The 21386-nt window shown below is 41.5% G+C and overlaps 1 protein-coding gene across 1 annotated transcript in view; it reads left to right on the forward strand.

Moving 5' to 3' along the window:
* Positions 1 to 7889: 7889 nt before the first annotated feature.
* CDH8 (cadherin 8) overlaps positions 7890 to 21386 on the forward strand; it is a 367872-nt gene continuing 354375 nt past the window's right edge. Inside the window, exon 1 of the mRNA XM_007448016.1 lies at positions 7890 to 8644. The gene's annotated coding sequence lies outside the window, so the exon portion shown is untranslated. The remainder of the gene's footprint in view (positions 8645 to 21386) is intronic.

The following is a 21386-nucleotide window of genomic DNA, read 5'->3' on the forward strand; positions in this document are numbered from 1 at the left end:
TGTGAGTTAAACATTCCATAAAGCATACAATAGCTTATACACAAAGGTAAATGAGACTTGGAGAGGTTATCAAACTGGTTAACCAGTTAGCTAATTTACAGAACCAGTACTGTGACTATTGGCCGGATCTCGCCCGATGACCCCAGAAACATCTATGTATCTTGCTTTTTCTTTCAGGTGTTACACCTCCTGTGCCCCCAAATAATGGAGTTAACATTTTCAAAGGACCAAGAAATGTTTAGTGTGGCTGTTGCACACAGGACAAAGAGACTGTGTGTGCTATGAAATGATAGTAGAAAGGTGAGCAGAGGTCTAATTGGGATGGAGAGAAGAAAATACATTTCCCTTGATGATTTCTTCATCTGAAAAGTTGGGAGGTTATTGTAGAGAATAAATGAGATAACATATGCCAATCAATCCCTGTAGTGCCTAGCAAGATATTAAACATTCAGTAGTAAGAATTCCAACTACAAGCACTAATGCCATTTATTATTACTTTTTATTCCAGAAAAGTGACTATATGCCTTATGTAATTGGGGAGGGGGGAGCGGGGGTGGCAGGGAACAACCTGATGAAAAACAAGGAGTTCTCTGCTCGGGCATGATGAGATCATCTGGAGGAAGAAAGCCAGAATATCCTTATGCAAAGAGGAAGAGTGAGAGAAAATTCAGCAGGCTCCCTGCATTTGTCTTTCTCTGCTTTCGGAGGATGCAGAAGTCAGGCCTTACATATCTCCATCTAAAATGAGTTGTTTCTGTTTGGGTTTTTCTACTGGAAGATACCAGAGAAAGTTTTAGGGTACATCAGAACATGTGAGAGCATGATTATTCTTTTTTTCTTATGCCATTATCTTCCTCTGCTTCCAAAATAATTCTCACTTTCAAAATCCACAGCGCACAAGATCTGCTTTGAAGGAGCCTCTGGGGCTGCATTAGTGAGACAAACTCCAGGGTACTGAACTAATTCAACCAAGACAAGACATATTATTAGACCGAGCAGATACTAGATGAAGAGAGTAAATGTAATCTCACCAGAAAATGTAAGTAGACCTTTTCTAGACTGCATTAATTTGGGTCTAAACTATGTTTTTTGTTGTTTGTTTGTTTTTTACCCCGTCTTCTGACTTCATATCTGGAAGACTAATCAGGTTATTAGCTTAATGATTTTTCCCGGGGCCATATTTTCAGGGACAAGTGACAACCTGATATATATCCTTTAAAGACCAATGACCTGGGATCTGGTCTTGGCTTTTTCCAAGAGCTTGGTTATGTAACTTTAGGCTCAGGGGTCAAAAGCCTTCCCTATTTTTTTTTTCCTAGAAAATGAAGAGGTTGAACTAGAAAAATCTCTAAGGGCCCTTTTGGCTCTAAAAGCTTGTAACTCTCTAAAATTGAGGAAATAATGTATCTTCTTCTCACCTCACAAGATTATTGCAAGGATCAGATAAGAGAGCTGATATGCTTGGAAATATACGAAGGGCTATGCAGATCTAAATAGTAATAGCAGAAGTGTGCCTTAGCCTTGGACTCCAGTACTGAGGAGCTCAGAGGGACCTTGGATACCATTTGGTTTCATTATTCTCAGATGATCTCCAGAATGATGTTTGTTATGCTGAATCAGAATCACCGTGTTTGCTTTTTGAAAATATACATTCTCCTTGGAGACTTTGATTTAGTTGGTTAACCATGGAATCTGGGATCTATACTTTCAAAACCACATGCAGTTAAGGATTCTGGAGGAACACATAATGTCTAGTCCATCTTGTATTGCAATGTATGAGTCCCTTCTGTAGTGAGGTCATACATTGTTTTGAAAGTAGGTTATAATAGTTACTTACCAGTATTTCAATATTGAAAGGTAGTGCTAGATTATATTTAATGTTAGAAATCCTCTGTTTGAATTGCACTCTTCGACTTAATAACTGCATAACCTTGAGAAAATCACTTAACTTCTCTGAGCCTCAGTTTTCTCACACTTTAAACGATATCAACAATATCCTGTCCATTTACAATGCTTTAATAATTAAAGAGAGACTGTATGTAAAAGAGCTAATGGAGTGTGTTATAATGTTAGCTCACCTCCTTCTTTACCTACCCTGTAAAATATCATAGCTATAAGGACATTGTTAAAACACAATGCTGCATAATAATTATATTATTAGTAAATAAAATCTCGAGTTGCATAACATGTGTTTAGACATCCTACCATCTGAACCGATGCCAATGCACAAGTTTGTTTACAGGTGTCTGCTTCTTTCTCAGAGACTAAGTGTTGAGTGCATGGTGTTTGGGTGAGTAAAACTACCTTCTGTTATTGTTAGCTTGTTTTAAAATATAGGGAGATATGCCCAAATGTATGTCTTGTAGGAATTTTGCCTTAGTATTTATCTATATTTATTCACACACAGTGTTTGCAAAACCAAGTACATTTTTCTTCTCCAAATATTCTCCCCCATTTCCTACCATTCTAAGTCTCTTGAGCAAAGCCACTATTTACAATAGAGTTGTTTTCACGACACATTTATGAAAATACAGATCCCAATCACAGTTTCCCTCTGGACTACCAAAGAGAATTTGAAACCCTGTTAGTGGATGCAAGGTGAAAGGTGGGTTCAACTGTATATCAAAAATTGTATCTGCGGAACTGAAATTGTTTTATAAACCTCAATTAGGCTTCATACCACCCCCCTGAGGCAAGAAAGAAGTATTATGCACTTGTATGGAGACACAAACTGAAAACCCATGGAGACGTTAATCAATTTGCAATCAGATGTCTTGTAGCTGGGCTGCAGTGAGTTAGGAACAAAATGGAATTTCTTCCTAGGGAGCAGCTTACCTTCTTTTATTTGCCTAATTATTAGAGTGTATGAAACTTCTGGAAAATTATGAATGTTCAAAAGAAACCCCTGAGAAAGGATTAACATTTGTTTCCCAGTTTAGTAAATGAGTGATTTGTTTTTCATGCAAAAGCAAAGCACCTGTTTTGTTTTGCCAAACACTTCGGTGGAAATGACCCCTTTGAGGAAGGAGAAAAAAAAAGCAAAGGAATTCAGGAATTAGGACAGTGATTGGTAGAACATTTCTTATCCTTTCTTCTCTCCATCTCCCTCTACACAGCAACCTATGCAGCTATTGCACGCTAGAGGGCGCTTGAGGTGGAAGAAAAAAGCCTCGACATCCCTTCAGCTAGGACAGTTGCCTGTGGAGGAGGGAGACGGCCACCTAAAAGCAGCGCAGTTTGTTCAAAGTTAAACGAACAAACAAAAAATCTTTTGACAGTATTATGCAGCTTTGACAAATAAAGAAATTCTGTGCATATTCTCAGTAATGTAATTTCCTTTCAACTTCTTGGAACATTTGTCCAATGCATGTACAGCAGTCTCTAGTAACCAACTTGATGACAACTAATCGGAACTATTAACCCCGTTTTAGGCATAATAAGAGATGCTGGTGTGCCTTTCCCCACCCCCATACATTTGTATTCTTTTATACATGTGTAATGATACATTAGTATAAGTGTGCAAATTTCAAATGATCGTAATCTTCTAAGTCTGATTTGAGATCAGTTAAATTTAATTAATATGTTTTAATGTTGATGCAATCTGATATACCAAATTAGTAGTACTTGCAGGCGGGGGGTGGGGGCGGGTTTGGGAGGAAAAGCTCCCTTCCGTTGCTCTTTCTTCTTTTTAAAGCGCAATGTGAACTATTTTTATTTTTTTCCTCTTCATGGCTCCCACGTTAAACAAGAGGGGTCTGGAATCTTAACCTAACTGCTGTTCTCTTTCAGGAAAACCAAAAACCAAAACCTACAACCAAACAACAAATGAAAATGTGTGTAGTCCACCACACCTGGGCTGGCTTATTTGATAGCTTTGTACCAGTCCCCTTAAATCTGTCTGCTGCCCCGCCTTCCCCCCACCCCCATTCATTTTCTGTTTAGAAGCTGAATTGGAGCTTATCTCTTTTCTAGCACCTGGGAAGATGAGAGATAATGCCATTTTGAAAAAACTTCTCCAAAATGCTCTCAGCACAGACGTGGTTTTCAGAAAGTGTTTACATCTCCATTTACTGAAAATATAATGGCAAGCTCAAGATTAGTAATTACAGTCAATATTAAGAGATCCAGGTCTAATTTCAGGGACAGCTAAAAGCAGCTGCCAAGAAATGTAGAGCATCACAGCTCTAAACAGAGAGTCCAGTGATGATTGTACCCCAAGAATCCATAACCATTTCTAAAGAAGTCAGTTTAATTTCTCAAATCCTGTAATAAACGCTGGTGAAGTAATAAGCACATGATAAATTTATTGTGCATACACTTTTCTTTGTCTTTATTTTACTTTATTTATTTTGTTTAGGATAGTATTCAGTCTTAGAGTATTCCAGGACAAAAACAATAGGTAGTCATATAATACCATACTTTACTTTTATTTTTCTCATCTTTTTATAGATCACCTGAGAAAAGAATAGCCTAAGGCAGAGGTTCTCAAACTTTAGCAAGTCACAGAATGTCCCAGAGTATTTGTTAAAAGGCAGATTTCTGAGCCCCACCCAGATGCAGGGCAGGAAACTTTGCATTTCTGACAAGTTCCCTGAAGATTGGGAGGTAGTACTTGGTCCAGAGGTCACAGTTTGAGAACCACTATAATTGCTCACATTCTCTTAACTTGAGGACCATCACGTCTTTTCATGATTTTGGTAAAGAAGCTGGTCTAAAACAAACCCTTAAACTTAAAAAAAATAAAACCCACACTTTTCTAAATTTATATAAACATTTAAATTTCTAAAAACAGCTTTCCTAATCTTTCCATTCTTATGACTTAGGCTCCAATATTGAAAGTCAAACTAAAATTTCAAAGTTTTCTTTTTTTTACCTAATGACACAGTTGTTACATATTTTTGTATTAAATATATAAAAAGTGTGTTTCTCAGGAAATTACTGAGAATAAAATATGCACCCCCTCCGAAAAAAAAACACTGTCATTTTCAGATTTTTCATTGGAATTCCATAAGCTGAAATATGAGAAAAGGTTCCTGAATTCCTAGAAAATATTATATACTTACTGGTGTTATGTTTTTGCCTTCTTCATATTCACATTCTTCAAGTTTTTATTTTAAACCTTATTTTGAAATACCCTTGGCAGGTATCACATTGTAAAATCCCTTCATTCATGGAATCCACACTCCTCAACCTTACCTTTAAGATGTATTCCGTGGGTAAATGAATGAATTAATTAATCTAAATATTAATCTAATTTAGAAGCAGGAACTTCCCTGGCAGTCCAGCCTTAAGACTCTGCCCTTCCACTGCAGGGAGCTTGAGTTCAATCCCTGGTCAGGGAACTAAAATCCCTCATGCTGCGTGGTGTGGCAAAAAAAAAAAAATTAAAAGCAATCCAATAAATCTGAAAGTACTCAGTAACCATACCATGGTAAACACATTTTTTTAAGTTAATTTATTTTAGTTTTTTATTGTGTGCTGAAGAAGGAAAAGATGAAAAGTTTGAATTTTCACAGGGAGTAATAGATAAGTTCCATTCTGCCATTTCCTGCCCCAACTGTAGAAGTTGGAGTCTTCCTAGCTCTCCTTCCTCCTTCCAGGGCTCTGATTCCTATAAGCTGTCTGATTCCTCACCCTTCAACTAACCAGTCACTTGGTTTACTCTCTTCCTTGCTGAAAATTAGAAGAAAAGTTCCACTCCTAGTGAAAAAGGAAAGTGTCTTTTACTACATGGAGTCACTCTCCATCTCATTCTACTGCAGAGACTCCTCTGCAAAATAGTCTGCTTGTCATCAAAATGCAGGCTGGAGACATCCTGCCTCATCCCACTGTAGCATCAATCAGCCAAGGTTATTCTGAATGCAATCTTCCCTCTCACCGACCCCTAACCCTCACTCCTTCTCTGATTATACTCCTGCCCTATCAGATAACTCCTCACCCTTCCTCCCCTGAAATACTCCACAACACATGCAATTTTAGCGGCCATCCTAAAAAGCCTGTGTAACAGTCCTCTTCCTACTGGAAGGCTATAACCCTGGAGAGGATGTTGAAAGAAAACTATCTTAAGGAGTTAGGCTCTCACCATTGTGACATTACCCTGCATCCTATTAAGAGGGGGTAGAATTGTTAAAGAGGCAAATGCCTTGTCTTTCAGCATCCCTGATTATTTTAGAAATATCCTTATAGTTCTTTTTAACATTATCCTAATCCTCTTTCATACTACTTATGATCCAGGCCTCTCCCAAGAATTAGGAGAAAATTAGCAGGAAATTCCTACTGCAGTGCTTTGAGCAGAGTTTAACAATGTAGAGAGAGAGGGCTACCTTGAATTCTAGATGGCCAAAATTCAGCTAGGACAGAATTCAGCTAGTATGCAACTGCTCAGAGAATAAATGTGCCTAAGGTGAGTCAAAACAAACTCATTCTAACCCAAGGTAACTCAAGCCATTGGATTCTGACTCTCTTCACTTTGTCATCAAAATAGTTTTATTTTTCCTTTAGGAAAATGAGATTTGAGGATAGTGTCTAGCTGTACCACTCTAGCTTTCTTTTGAGGTGAGTTTGTTACTTGTAACAATTCCCAGGCTTCAGTAACACATAAACTTTTCTTCAGTTCTCATAGATGTAAGAAGGTACCCCAAGGAAAGGTTTAGCATTTGTTCAAAGTGAAAATGAATGTCTGAAAATTAAGCACAGCCCAAGATGTGATCTATTTCACTTGGTTCACTTGGGACTGCCTGGTCCAACAGCAGTTACAATTTGATTGAGGCATGACTGCTGTTCCTTTTTCCAAGACAGAATTAGCCAATTCCTGAATACTCTGTAAGCAGACAAAATCTGAGCTGAGAACAGTTACTTAGTGACTGCCTTGTGGGAAAATACCTCCTGGTTCTCTTCACCCTCTCTCTCTGAAATAATTCACTAAGTTTCTTGCCCATATCAGCTACAATGCGAAACTGCCAGATATTAGACCTGTAGTCAATATTGTTTTCAATATTTCACCAATGGATGGTAGATGCAGCAGACACAAAACAGTCAACTTTGCATAAATATTATAAGCATATTGTGTCTGTTTTCTCATTCTCTTCACTCTGTCTCATTAATTTGAGTCCGACAGTACAAGCTTTAAGGACCTTGTGTCTGGTTCTCCATACCCTTTCTTTTTCTGTTCCGGCTCTGTCCCCAGGTAGTAAAACCCTTCCTCAGAGTTCAGCTTTAGTGCACAGAGAATGGACTAAGTGTCCTGTGGCGGGAAGTTAAACAAACAAGCAAATAAAAGATTGGCTCATCGTATTTTTCACGAATTTTATTAAAAGATGATCATAGTGGCTGCATATTCCTACGTGTTCGCCCCATTGATGAGAAGAAAAGACATCTGGACCTCCTGATTCATGATTCCTCTTCTTGCACTCTCTACCCCAGGGTGGCCAATTCTCAAGGTTTGAGTGGAGTCTATTAAAAGACCTGAAAGGGCATCTCGTGGCGGAGGCAGAGGAGCTGCAAGCATGGTGCCTGAGAGGAGATTTGGAGGCAAGGGCACATTGAGAAGACCTAGTAGTCCCTCCCTTTATTTCCCAAGCAAGTTCTGCCTTTTTCACACGGACTTACTACGCAACCCTCGTGGCTGCCCGTCTGCGCTCCCTCATCCCATCGCCCTAAAGCAGTAGAAGCCTGGGGATATGAGGAATGCGCACCACCCACAGGACCACGACGCACGGCCTCTAAAACCACAGCGTCTGAGTAGTAGGCAGCGGCCTTAAAAACACTCCACTCAGTCCCCTCGTGGTTCTTGGCATAAAGAGAAGGTAAGCTGCCCACGCGCACCCCTTTGCCCTGTCGCGTCCTCTTCCTCCCAAGAAAAACAGCCCGGGATCACTGGGATTCTTTTCAAGATCTCGCTAGCCTCAGAGCTCAGGGAAGACTCAGAAAGCTCGCGGGTACTTCCTCCGCGTCCTTTTATCGTCTGCCAGCCCTCTTATCCTGGAGTCTGGCCCTCCGCGGGCTGCTCGCAGGACACGGAAGGGCGCATCTTCCCGGAGTGGCTCCGGGGCGGAGACGCGCAGGGTGTGCTCGAGAGCGAGGAGCGAAAAGTTGTGCGCCCACTTGGTAGCGGGGGAGAACGAAGGAGCGAGCGCGCCAGAGTGCCGGGGTGGGGGGCGGGATGCCGGGCGCGGGCGGGGAGGGGGCCCGCTTACATGAATTTCCAAGTGGTAGACCTGCCTCTTCTCTCTGCCCAATGAGATCCGTCAGGGGAGGCACCAGACTCACTTTTCCACATCACTTCACAGTTACATTTGGCAGGCAGGCGGGCTCGCACGCCGGAGCGCTCAGCCCAGAATTCGTGAATCTATTTGGAATCTCCCTGCTTCCTCGAAGCTCATCCCTGTTGCCGGTTTGTGCACGGACAGTAGCGCCCACCCAGCGAAGCCGCACTTTGGGCTGCGGACACTCAGGGTCCGGCGCGCCCGCCCGGCGTCTCCGCACCAAGCCCCGAATCTCCGAGAGGCATGAACGCGATCCGGAGGCGCCTGCCCAGCGCGCGGGGAACGATCGGTGTTCATCGCCCTCGGGAGCCGACCTCGAGCCCCTCCAGCCATTTGTGAACCAAGAGGCTTGAAATTCGCCGGCGCGGAGCCCCGCAAGAGTAAGTGGTCCCCCCACGCCCCCTCGTTTTAATCCACGCCCCGAGGACCCAGAAGGGACCTTTTCTTTTAGGAATCCCATGCCCCTTCCGACACCTTGCGCGCCTCCTTTCTCTCGGTTGGTGGATGCGGGTTCGCCGCCCGGGTGCGGGGCTGAGCTGTGTCTTCTTTCCTGCTATGAACAGATGATGGGATCACTTCAGGGTTTTGCCAGACGATTTTTTGCAACCTGCTCTGACAGTAGATCCTGGGGAGTAGTAGCAAGCGGGCTGTACCCCTCCAGTTTTCCTGAGGGCTCCCTCGCTGTCGCCTGGCGATTTCGCCGCCTCGCGACACAGGCAGGCGCTGCTGCAGCCGGGCGCCTTCACTGCGGGGTCCGTGCGGTGAATGGGAAGCACCCGCCGCCGGATGAGAGGCAGGTGCGAGCCCGAGCAGAAAGGAGGGGAAGGGGATCGGGGGTGCCCTCTGGCTGATTTGCTGCACCGCCCCACCCCCGAGGAGAGGGAGGGCGACCCCCGCGGTGGTGCGGGCCACGACTCAGCTGCGAGAGCCCCAGCGCGAGGCTTTCCCACAAGTGGCTCCTCCAGCCCGGGAGCGCGGTGCCCGCTGCAAACTTGCCGGGCTCCCCAGCCGCCCCGCGGCTCTGCGGACGCGGAGATGCTGCCCCGCATCCAGGCAGGACCCCCAAGCAGTGTGTTCCCCGAGCCCGCGAGACTGCGCTCACAGAGGCCTCCTGAGCTGAGCCAGGGACTCCCTCAGACTCCGGCAGAGCCCGGAGCTGCGCTTTCTGACATCTCACTCTTCCCCGTCCGCGAACCCTTGCCGGGCGGGCTGCGCCCCTCGCAGGGCCCGAAGCAAAGCGGGATCTTGCCTGGGTTCTGCCAGCGCGTAACAGGTTCATAAGGGACTTGCGCGCCCGTTCTCTCAGGCTCCAGTCAAGCCAGGGGGCCGGTGAAAACCTGCCACCGCCAACGATGATGCCAACAGGTATCCATAATTTCCTGCGTCTTTTCCCTCCCCAAGACCAAACGCCTTCCCCATCCAATCTGGCAGAAACCTCAAAGTTTCGTTATCGTGGACCCTTCCGCGCATAGAGCCGGCTGCACGTCCAGGGCTAGCCGTTTGCCTTCCCCGGGGCGAAATGGCAGCTGTTTGCTTGGGTTGCTAAATGTAAGATATCAAACAACATTAAATGTTTATTGTTGCAAACGCACATTAGTCAGTGATGGAAAATCAAGCTGGCAGCTGCTCACTTCAGCTCGTTAAAGGATAGAGCAAGCAAGGATATACTCAAGCAAGGGAGAAACGGTCTTTTCAACTTTACTACCCTTTCCTGAAGATTCCACAGGAGTTTCCTCTTTAAGAGGCATGATCCGACCATCCCTTAGCGTGCCGCAGCTGCTAATCAGATCAGCTGGCTCCTTTCTCTCACCGGCCTCATAGAATTTGTGTGCCGGGAATGGGAACGGGGATGCTGGAGAAGGCATAGGAGCACTGCCCTCTCGAATCGATGCCACAGCAAAGCAGATCGGAGGGATTGGGGACGGTTGGGGCCCTTAGAAAGCACCTGCCCTCTTTACAGCAATCCTGACAGCCATCTCAATGGTTAACAACCCTCCCTTGGCTGTCACCTCTGGCTTCATTATAGGAGCTTTTCAACTGGAAAACTGTGTGTGGGAAAGAGATATTTATGTAAGATTCGAGAGTGGGATTTTCCATCCATTCAACCTGGCCGCTGTACCTCACTGCATGCAAAATGAGCCCTGTCGTTCATGGCAAACACAACTGAATTTTCTGCCTGGCTTTTGCTTTTCATCAGCTGTGTCCAGTTTTGCAGGGGGTTTTATCTAGTGTGTGCGTGTGTATGTGTGTAAGAGAGAAAGAGAGAGAGATTCTTTTACCGACAGGTCTGATACCTTTAGAGGATGTTCTCTGAGGGTTACATTTTTTTTTTTTAATCCCTCAAAGGAAGTTCTCCATAATCATCATGTCCTGACATGTTTTTCCACTTCCCTGAGCTCTGTGGCTGAAAGAAATTCTAGGGCTATCCTTCTTTTTAAATAATAATACTAATAATAATATTCTGTAATTCTGCTTTAGCAGATTTGATGCTCCCCATCACATAGTCATTTCATGCTGGAGCAGTCGCAGGATTTTAAATCACCTTTGATATATTTTTTTTCCTGGACTCTGAAGAGGGCCTGGAGTTGAGAAAATCTGTTCTGAAAACAGAAGAGCCTTCCCAGCAACTCAGGGGATTACTTCATTCAGGGCTGTTCCACAGCAGTTCATCTTCCTCATTCTGTTCCCCAGCCACCCAAACGGGCGTTAAGGTATCCTGTGACCATCACAAATAAGCCAGATATTTCAGAGACACTGAAATTTGTGCTGCAGTGTTGTCACGCAAACTTTTTAATCATTCTCCCCTTCAACTTAGATCTTATATTTCCAGTTATTATTACCATTTAAAAATCAATTCTTCTGCCTTATAATCTATATCTCTTAAAACTCTCAAGACCCCAAATGGGTAGATCTCTCTACCCAAGACTCTTAATATATTTTGGCTGCATTTTTGGTGTCAGGATACATTTCTTGAGCTCTTGAAGGTGTTATGAATTTAGCTGAAGAACAATTTTATAGCAGCCCTGACTGGAATAGCATCTCCATTTGCCTGCTCTACACATATCAACTTGAAAGGGAAGGAAGTCTTTAACCTGAAAACTAACTTTATTTGGGCATCATGCAGAACTCTGGTCAAGACAGTATTCATCTAAAGCAGCCCCTTAGTTTAGCACCGGACACAGTTTAAGTAGCCAATGGCAGTATGCTCTAAGTAAAAAAAAAAAGAAATAAAAAAACAACTAAAGAACCTGTAAAACATGCTCAGCAGAATGTAATAGACCACTTGAGAAGGCATTTTGAAAACACTGTTACATAAATATACTCATGGTGCAGCATTTCCTTGTAAACTCTGTATAGATTTAAAGTCTGATGCTCCTGGTTAGCAGGGAGCACCTGATTGATGGAACAAAGCAAGAAAACTCCAAAGAAGGAGGGTATAATGATTCTACTCAAGAAATTGTACCTCAGGGCTTTCCTTTCCAGGTTCCTTTCACTGTTTATTGGCGAGGAAAATGGAACAAGCACATACAGAAAAGTGAGAATCCACACTGCATCATCTGTTCAGAAGTAACCTTATCATTAGAAGTAAACTAATGCTTTAAAGAAAAAAATAATAATCTTCGTATTCTACTCAAGGTGGCACACTTTATGACTTAATCAACATTCCAATCTGAGCAAATTTTCCATGCACAGCCAAAAGCTTTTCATGGGTAAGATGACATTCAGTTTGTATTGCCAACCATTCTTTCTTTCCCCATCAGCAAAGTTTTGTATTTGACAAATCAAGGAACAAACATAATCAGAATAGCCTTTAAATTATAGATGAAATCTAAGGTCCCAAGACTTTCTTTTGAAAATATTTTGCTCAATGGTGCTGTTGATAATTTTGTATTTCTTACAATGTTATTCAGAGAAGCAGGAAAAAATGCAGTTTTTTCTCTTTGTTTTCAGCACTGTTGGCATTCACAGCTAAAATGGACTAACTTTGCTTTTTAGTTTAGGAAAAGGCTTCTAACTGGTGTATTGTACACCACCTACAGAGTGTAGAGTTAAACCAAAGCTGATTCCTTTGCTCTGTATTATGTGTTGTATACACACACACACATGCATGCACACACACACGCACACACACCCCTTACTTCTAGAAAACCTGAAAACGTCCCTAGATAACTAACTCATTTATTGGTTCAAGTAGGAGATTTGTATCATATTCCCTTTGCCATTTCATCAGTTTTAGATTATTTGATTTGCTCTCCTGGCTTCTTGGATTTGTATATTGACTAGTCTTTTAAAGCAAATACATCTGTTTGTGGTGTGGGAAAATTTTTTCCAGAATCTCATAAATGTATATTTGTGAAATAGAATAATATTTTGATGGTTCAAGGCCATCAGCTGATGTAGTGGGGCTTAATTAACCAAAGAGCTATTAGTCTGCTCTCATTTCATTCCCATAGAATGTTGCTGATGCTGTGATGTGTGCAATATATCTCTGCTGAACTGTTGGTTCTTGCCCCTGGAACCCGCTTCAGATGTAACCAGGAGGAGAAAATTAGTTGAACCTGGCAACTTCAGAAGGTCGGAAAAGAAATAAGTTCAAGGGATGCCATTTAGCTGCTTCTCCCACATGTTGCTGGGAACGAAATCTCCATCACCTCTTCATGGCAAAGCACTGGGGTCAACACAGTTTCCTTTTCCTATCATGTCCCCTAAGCTTTTATTTCCTGAGTTTAAAGGTCATGTGCTATTCCCTGTCACAAATATCATCCTCCTTCTTGCTTTTAGAAGTCTTGCTTTTTTGTATAGTTCTATTAGTAGGTAGAAATATATAGCTGTGATTTTCTATATCTCTTTGGACAGCATCATAAAAGAATAACGCTTGTATTTAGAACCTTCAAACAGTTTCCTTCCCTACCCTCCTTGCCAAAGACTACTGCAAATGCTAGAATGATGGTTGGTTGAGGGCAAAGCATAGTTAGTGCTCAGTATACATTGATTTAATGCATTAATGACTGGCAAACACTATGCCTTTTTCCCCCTTTTCTAGTGTATTCTCAGTAAAGGGGAAGGAGGGATGCAATTATATCTAAAGTCCAATATTGTGACAATCTACCTCAATTTTCTCTTCAGAAATTTCATAAATTGTCCCAAGTTTATTCTTAAACACAGCTTTTCCATATGATATGGACATATAAAAATGACCTAATTCAGCTTTGTAAAATTGAGAATGCCTCTAAGACTAAACTTGCATCAAGAATGCTATTAAACTCCTTGTGATGCAGTTATATTTTATTGGGAAAAATGCTCTAATTATGGAAGTGTTGCATATATAACTCAGTGTCTGTACCTTTCCCTTGCAGAGAATGTATAAAAAAGTACCCGAGGAGGAGCTTACTTCTTTCCTTCTTTTGCTCCCTCCCTCTCTCTCTTCTTTCTCTCTTTAATATATATTGTATTTGAACAGTTCATATCAACCTCATGTGAATTGCAAGTCCGAGTGTGTTAGAAGACTCCTCTATATTGATTTTAATCAGCAGGGTACCTGGCCCTCACAAATACACACAGGAAAAAAAAATAGGTTCCATGATAAGGTGCTCGGGGATGTGTTTACTGATATTTTAAGCAAATGGAATGTGTTCCAAAGGAATATTAAACGGAGTCTTCTTAATTCTTTCTATGTATATCATTAAGTGAAAATGTTATGCTATATTCATATTCTATTAGCAGTAAGCACCATATTTTCCATGCATTGTTTCTTTCTAGATGAATTCATGCATAAAATATAATTATTTGATTCCTGATGTGACACACACAAGTAACATAAAATAAGTAGATGGGGGAATGATATAAATATCATAAGGGAATGTTTTTCTTTCTTACCTATGCAACCTCATCTCCAAAATTTAATGTAAAAATTACAAAGGGACATTTCATTCTTTATTAGTCCACTGCTGTTTCAGCTTGACAAACAGAATTTAACTTTTCTGTGTGCAAGTATTCCCATCTTTAAAATGGGGATGCTCAGAAATATGAAAAAAATTAATTCATACCTATTTTGATTAGAGTAGTAAAATATACATGTCTTTGAATTTCACTAAAATATAGTAGCTGAAGATAGTATACTTATTTTAGTATCTGTATAAGCAGTTTGATTTTCAGGAACTATACATTCGGTGTGATATCTCAATATTATTTTTGTCAAATGATTGCTTGCTATCTGTCTACCCATCCATCATCTGTGTCCATATGGAGTTCATGGTAACAGTGCCAGTGGGTGGTTTTTAAGCTATAAAGCCTTTGAAACATGAAAGAATGACAGTAAGGTGCACTTGTAAGGGTGGTAACTACAGAGTATAATCTAATTGGCAGAATCTTGACTTATTAGTCTGGGATACTTGGCTGCATTTCAGTTTCAGTATTACAGACTCTGTAGCCCTGGTTCTGTGATATATCTGATTTTAACCATTTCCACATTTCTTAAGCAAGAAAGAAGCGCTGCTAATTTTTAACCATCATCAGTAGTGCTAAAATTTCTTGCAATACGTACAAAAATTTTGTTAAATATTTTTGGAAGAAGATACTGCCTGAACCCAACCTCTAATTAGGATTTTCTTCTCTGAACTCCTGTCTGAGAAGTGTTTAGATATCACTTTGTCCTCATCTTTGAATTAGTAGGGACTTCCCACATAGACCGTTCTCATGAGAATGCACTAGATGTTTATGACATGAAATGGAATTTTTCTTGTAGAAGAAAAAGCTTTTTCAATGAGTGGTTACAATTTGATTGAAAGTAAGTAGTTCCAGTGTAGATGTTGTAATGCTTGCATTTTGCCCTTTCAGGAGAGATGGTGATGGACAGTGCCATGTCACCTGTGGAAAAGAGGGATGTGGTTGACCCCAGGGTGGGGGTAGGTTAAAAATACCATCCTTGGGCTTCCCTGGTGGCGCAGTGGTTGAAAGTCTGCCTGCCGATGCAGGGGACGCGCGTTCGTGCCCCAGAATGGGAGGATCCCACATGCCGCGGGGCAGCTGGGCCCACGAGCCATGGCCGCTGAGCCTGCGCGTCCGGAGCCTGTGCTCCGCAACGGGAGAGGCCACAACAGTGAGAGGCCCGCGGACTGCAAGAAAAAAAAAAAAAAAAACCATCCTTTTGTCCTACTGTATAGCATTGGAACTATATTCAGTATCTTGTGATAAATCATAAAGGAAAAGAGTATGAAAAAGAATATATATAGGTATAACTGAATCACTTTGCTATGCAGCAGAAATTAACACATTATAAGTCAACTATACTTCAATAAAATTTTAAAAAATACCGCCCTGTAGAGGCCTCATAAAACTATTTGAAGTCATTAAGCCTATGTTAGCTGTCGGTAGGGAAAGCTATTTGTAAAATGCCACTTAGTTCATGCCTTTAAAAAAAAAAAGAATTGGGAAAAGTTATTTTATTTATTACCTATTTACATAGATCACTAGAATTTTCCCCATTGATGTAATCCAGCAAGAAATTGACATAAAATAGTTTAAAAAAAATCAGTCAAGATTCTCTGTTAAGCAGGTGAAACATTCAATAAATTGTAACTATCATAGCTACATTGACAAAGAGTTTTACAAGGCTTCTCTCATTTAATTTTTTTCACCATCCTTCAAGTCAGTTTCCTCATCTGCCACAATTGAGATAAATGCGCCCGGGTCACTTATCTTAGGAACAATAGGACTGCGATTCAGAGGACTTCTGTCTGACTCCAGAGTCAATGTTGTCAACTGCTGTGTCCCCACAGTTCAACTGTATTACAGGATTCTCAAGACTAAGATTGATTCCTAGTGGTTACTCTGATTTAAAGGGGCATTGGTTTGAAATCTTGGAATTTCAGGCCAAAGCTGTACTTGCAGGACCAGGAAAGACTGAAAAAAGAGGCAGGCCACTCCAGATTGGTACGTGGCAGTGTCAATAAGCAAGTTACACATGAGGCTTGTCTTGGGCAACCACAAGATCTCTGCACCTGCCCGTCAGAGTCTTAAAGTTATTGATATAGAGGCGTTCACGGGGTTCAGTCACATACACCGTCCAGATGGTCTCAATAACGCATGACTCTCTCAAAGCTACATCTTTGAAGTGGCTCCTAGGGCAGGAACAGTGGGCGGGGCGTGCATTCCAGGGACCAGGAGGGCTAAGGAGCCTTTGATTGCCTGGGTCCAGCGCATGGGTGAGCCAGTGGTCACTTCTTCTCCATGACCTCTTCCAGCGAAGGGCCAGCACAAATTGTTTTCACTCATTAGGTCTTTGACTATTAAATTTTGAGCAGGTGATTTAAAGACAGCAAAGGATGTGGCTTTTAAATGGAGAAGGAAGGATTTAGATTACACTTGAGAAACGACTTCCTGGTACTACTATGTCTAATCGGCAAGGGAAGTGTGGAACTTAGATTCATCTTTGTGAGGTGATTTCAAGACAGTTCTGCCTGAAGAAGATCCAACAGGATAGATTCAGCATCAGTATCTTAACTAACCTTATAATTCTGAGAAAGTTTATTAAATAAATTTCTGAGTCTATAGAGGGAACTTGACCTTCCTGTCTTTGTTACCCCATTCTGAAATGTCTATAGCAGGAAAGCTTCTATGTGAAGGAGAAAGTTCTGACTCCATCTTGGGGAAGGATGAGGAGAGGGCATGTACCTAGCTATTTATCTATCTGTCTATCTATCTATTTTTGCCATGGTAACCAGTAATTATAGAACTAGAGGAAAACTAAAGCTTCCTGCAGAAAAACAATAGTGTGTCAATAACAGCAAAGACTGGATTTGGCAGGTATTATTCTGAGTGGCAAAACAAGCAAATGATATGCTTTTGGATAGAGAGACAGCTGGATAAGTGTATGATCTGATGCCAGAGAATGACGTCCAGATGTGCTGTGGTTGAGGGGAGAGATAAATGTGTGTGTGTGTAAATAAGAAAAAAAAATCAAATTCTATCCTGCCAAGGGAATTTGGTCAGGGAATTCTGAAGGCTTTAGGAAAGGTGATTCTCTTGCATTATTTACATTTGGACACATGCAAGTATTGTTCCTCTCTAGTCCAGGGCTTGGCGTGAATTGCGCTGGGCCACAGGCTGAACCACATACCCCGTGTTGCTGAAATACCACTTTGAATTCAGTGTGCATTTACCTGTTTTGAAGCAGCCTGCTAATGGCTGTAAATTCAAGGTCAGAAACATTTTTAATAGAAACTCCCTGGTCTTTTGTGTCATTTTTGCTTCCATGAAATATTGTGTCCACTAAGCCCAGTGGATAATAAAAGCGTAATTTCCTGTCAACCAAAATAATCTGCAGGATTGAATTCTAAAGTGTTGGTTAAAGCCCATTTTTATTTTAGGCTTCAGAGTGTGGCTCATCATTGGGAACTTCAATCCATGTTGTTTGCCAAATCGATGGTGTAATGAATTTTTGCATAATGACTTAACATATCTGAAGGTTGACTGAGTTCACCTTAAAAAAAAGTTGGGGTCAGTGGGTTCAGACCAGGCTGTAATTAAAACTATCTCTAAAACGTAAGTGAATGAAAAGTTGGATTGTAAGTATCTTACGTAAGACAAGACACCTTCTGGGGGAATTCTGTTGCTTATGGGACTTCCCTGGTGCCCAGTGGGAGCCGGGTTCGATCTCTGGTCAGGGAACTAGATCCCACGTGCTGCAACTAAGACCCAGCACAGCCAAATGAATAAATAAATATTTAAAAAAATAAATAAAAAAATAAAGAGTTACTTATTTGTAAGAATTCCAGAGAGACTGTAAAATCTCTTCATCTCACTCTCGGGGTGTAAATCAATGCAGTAGCATTATAATCAAGTGGATTGCTTGGCCAGACGTACATACTGTGGTTAGAAAATCTAAAAATAAATAGATTTTTACCCAGGCTTTACAAACGACGCTCAATTTCTTCTTCCTTGCATAGAGTTAAGCAGTTTGTGTATACAGCTACTCTTACAATGTTTATTAATTCTGATAACAGTAACATAACATTTGGTTGCATCTCAAGAATTCCTATAAAGCTATTCTGTCCTCATCAAAGAGGATAAATTACCTCTGCCTCTGGCAGAGGTACCTGCATGTAAATAGTACAGTTCTAATTGTCGCAGTAGAATCCCATTTCTCTCTGAGTAATAGACTTCCGCTGAAGTGAAGGCCAAGTCTCAACACCCCCAATAGCATGCATGGGAACACTCCACTTATTGGAGCAGTGTTCCCAGTGTCCCATATGCAGTGGGTTAAGTATGTTAAGTTATGACATTGTGCAAAATCCTGTGTATTCATACACTCCAGTGCTGGGTTTCCCGAAGTCTGATATATGTGTGTACCATGCTAGTAAGTAGTTCATGGGCATGGCATTAAATGACACTAAGGAGGAAGTGACTTTCTCACCACACCTTTGAATCTTTCAAGTCTTCATTAAGAAGGTCAGAGTTAGGAGGTGGTTTTATTCTCTGGAACTCCAAGCTTCTCAAACCATGGTCCTCTTATCAGTAACATCTGCATCACAAATGAGGTTATTAGAAATGCAGAGTTGCAAACCCCACCCTAGATTTACTGAATCAGAATCTGCATTTCAGAAAGATTTCCAGGATTTGTATGCATGTTAGAGTTTGAGAAGCACCACCTAGGGGTGTTCTGGAGGTGACTCTTGGTTCAACCAGAGCTGTTAAATTTTCTCAAACTGCCAGACCTGGTTAGTTGGTCACATTGAAAACTTGAAATTGGTCACGGTGGAAGTATTTCTATCATGGAAATCAAAAATCAGGGATTCTTATTTCTTTTAGAGAGCCACGTGCTAAATATTTAACTGCACACCCTTGCCTCTAACTGTTGCTGGTCTTCCTTTTTAACAGAGAGATGACCTCAGGCTCTGACAGTATTTAGTTAAGTGAAAATTAAACATTATTTAAAATGCCAATCTCATTGTGCTTCAGTTTGCTGTCTCCCGTACCCTCTCCATGGGATGGCACTTATTTTTATTCCTCAAAGCTTTGGAAATCAAACATGCTCTTCTCTTCACAAAGAACTGGCAGAGAAGATGTCACTGATTTCACTTGTGCTCTGGAGACCATGATTAGGATGATTTGGTGGGTAGGGAGAAGATGCCATGGCCATGGATTGGATGATGTGACAAGAAATGGTTTACAACTACCCTAGGTACTGATTCATTCACAAATCCTGGATTAATGGTGGTTTCGTTCCTGTCCATTGATTGACTTAAATGTCCTTTTACACCTACTGCTCCCCCTGCCATTGGGTAATTCCTTCTCAACATTTAGATGACACTTCCTGCAGGAAGCCTTCTTTAAGGCAGTGAAGATGAGTGGCATATCTGTCACTCTATACTACCCTAACCCTTCTCAGACTAAATAAAATATTCTAAGTATCCATTTCTTAGTCTTTAACCATAAGACTCTTAGCTTCCTGAACATAAGAACTCTGATCTGCTTGCGTTCCTAGCCTTAGTGCCTGACCCACAGTATATGCTTATCAAATATTTATGTAATAAGAGAAGGGATTGTGGTAAGAAAGAATTTTGAAGTTAGATTACCTAGATTCAAACAATGGTTTACTCTTTACTGGAGGTGTTCTTGGGGCAAGTCATTTAATTATTCTGCCCCTCGGTTTTGAGCAAAACAGTACAAGGCATAGTAAGCTTTATCTAACTGTAAGATATTGTGTTAGTGGATACTGTTGAGGGCTATGCATACATTCCTTTATTAATACCTTCATTCTAACTAGTGAAGCTATACTATTGTATCAGATTGTTTCAGGGTCTATCAATACTTTTTACCTGATTCTGGCGAGTTCAGGTAGGGCAGCAATTGTGTCACATTCCATCCTGAGTGGTTTGGTGGCATTCCATCCACTTGGTGGCTTCCATCAAGGAAGTGTCTGTTAGGAGTTAAAATTGGGATTAAATTTCTTTATCCCCGAGTCATTAACAACAGAGCAGATGCCAGAGAATACTCGCAGAGTATTTGGCACAATTGAAAAATAACTGTCCATTCTAGCTTTTCTTAATTACTTTACCAAGATTATCTTTTTTAATCTTCAAAATAAACCAGCTAGGTAGATATAATTCTAATTGTTTTTGTTGTTAATTGGCCCCCAATTATGCAACTGGTAAAGGTAGTTCCTTGACTGGAATTCAATCTCCACGCTGGCTGGTGTTAGAGAAAACTCTCACAACCATCTCACGGTTCTGCCTCTATAGCACTCAGGCCATTAGACGATGGTCTACATGGGTTTTGAACATTCAGTTATGGCCCAGCATGGAGCAGGGTGTGTTTGGAGAGAATAAGTGTCTTTTCCCTGAGAAGTGTTTAGGCAGAGCCTCTGTGGATAGAATGACTATCACCTTCTATCCAGTATGGTCCAGCCCTTCTCTCACCAGCATCACCCTCATCCTCCCACATCCCACCTTCAGGAAGGTTTTTGACTAACTTTGTGTGACTCTCGTACCTTGACTACACTACCCTTCCTGAGGAGGTCACACAGCTTAACTCTTTGCTCCTTCATTTGACTTTTTTAACCAAAGGGTTGGTGTCAGGACCATCCTCCCAGTCTGGCTCAGGAAAACCACAAGCACCGCAGCTTACTGAGTGCTTCCCATGTTCTGGCTGCTTCACATGAGTCTTGTTTGTGAATCACCCTACTGCCTGGGAAGTAGCAATTATTATTATTGCCATTTTGCAGAAGAGAAATGCAAATTCTCAGAGGACTTAAGTAGTTTGTGCATTATTACAGAGGCAGCATGTAGGGTGAGCTGGGATTCAAGCCCAGGCTTTTCTGCCTGTAAAACAGAGAGTTTGCCAAATAGCGTGACAGTCCTGTATCATCGTCCCTGCTCCATGTCTAGGAGAGCATGGCATGTGATGGTTGTGCTATACATGCTGTTTAAGTATTTAACTATTAACGCTGTTTAAGTGGATTGGCAATTCAGAATATTAATATTTCGCAATTTCTTTTCAAGACCTTTCAACTTTTGTTTTCAATTTGAAGCCTGCAAAGTTCTGCCCTCACACTGGGATGAGAGAAGGCCTTACTGTGAAATCTGCCTTTTATTTCCCTGCGTGTACTGCAATTGTAGGGAA

The sequence above is a fragment of the Lipotes vexillifer genome, unplaced genomic scaffold (assembly GCF_000442215.2).
Source record: "Lipotes vexillifer unplaced genomic scaffold, Lipotes_vexillifer_v1.1 scaffold827, whole genome shotgun sequence".
Classification (NCBI taxonomy): domain Eukaryota; kingdom Metazoa; phylum Chordata; class Mammalia; order Artiodactyla; family Lipotidae; genus Lipotes; species Lipotes vexillifer.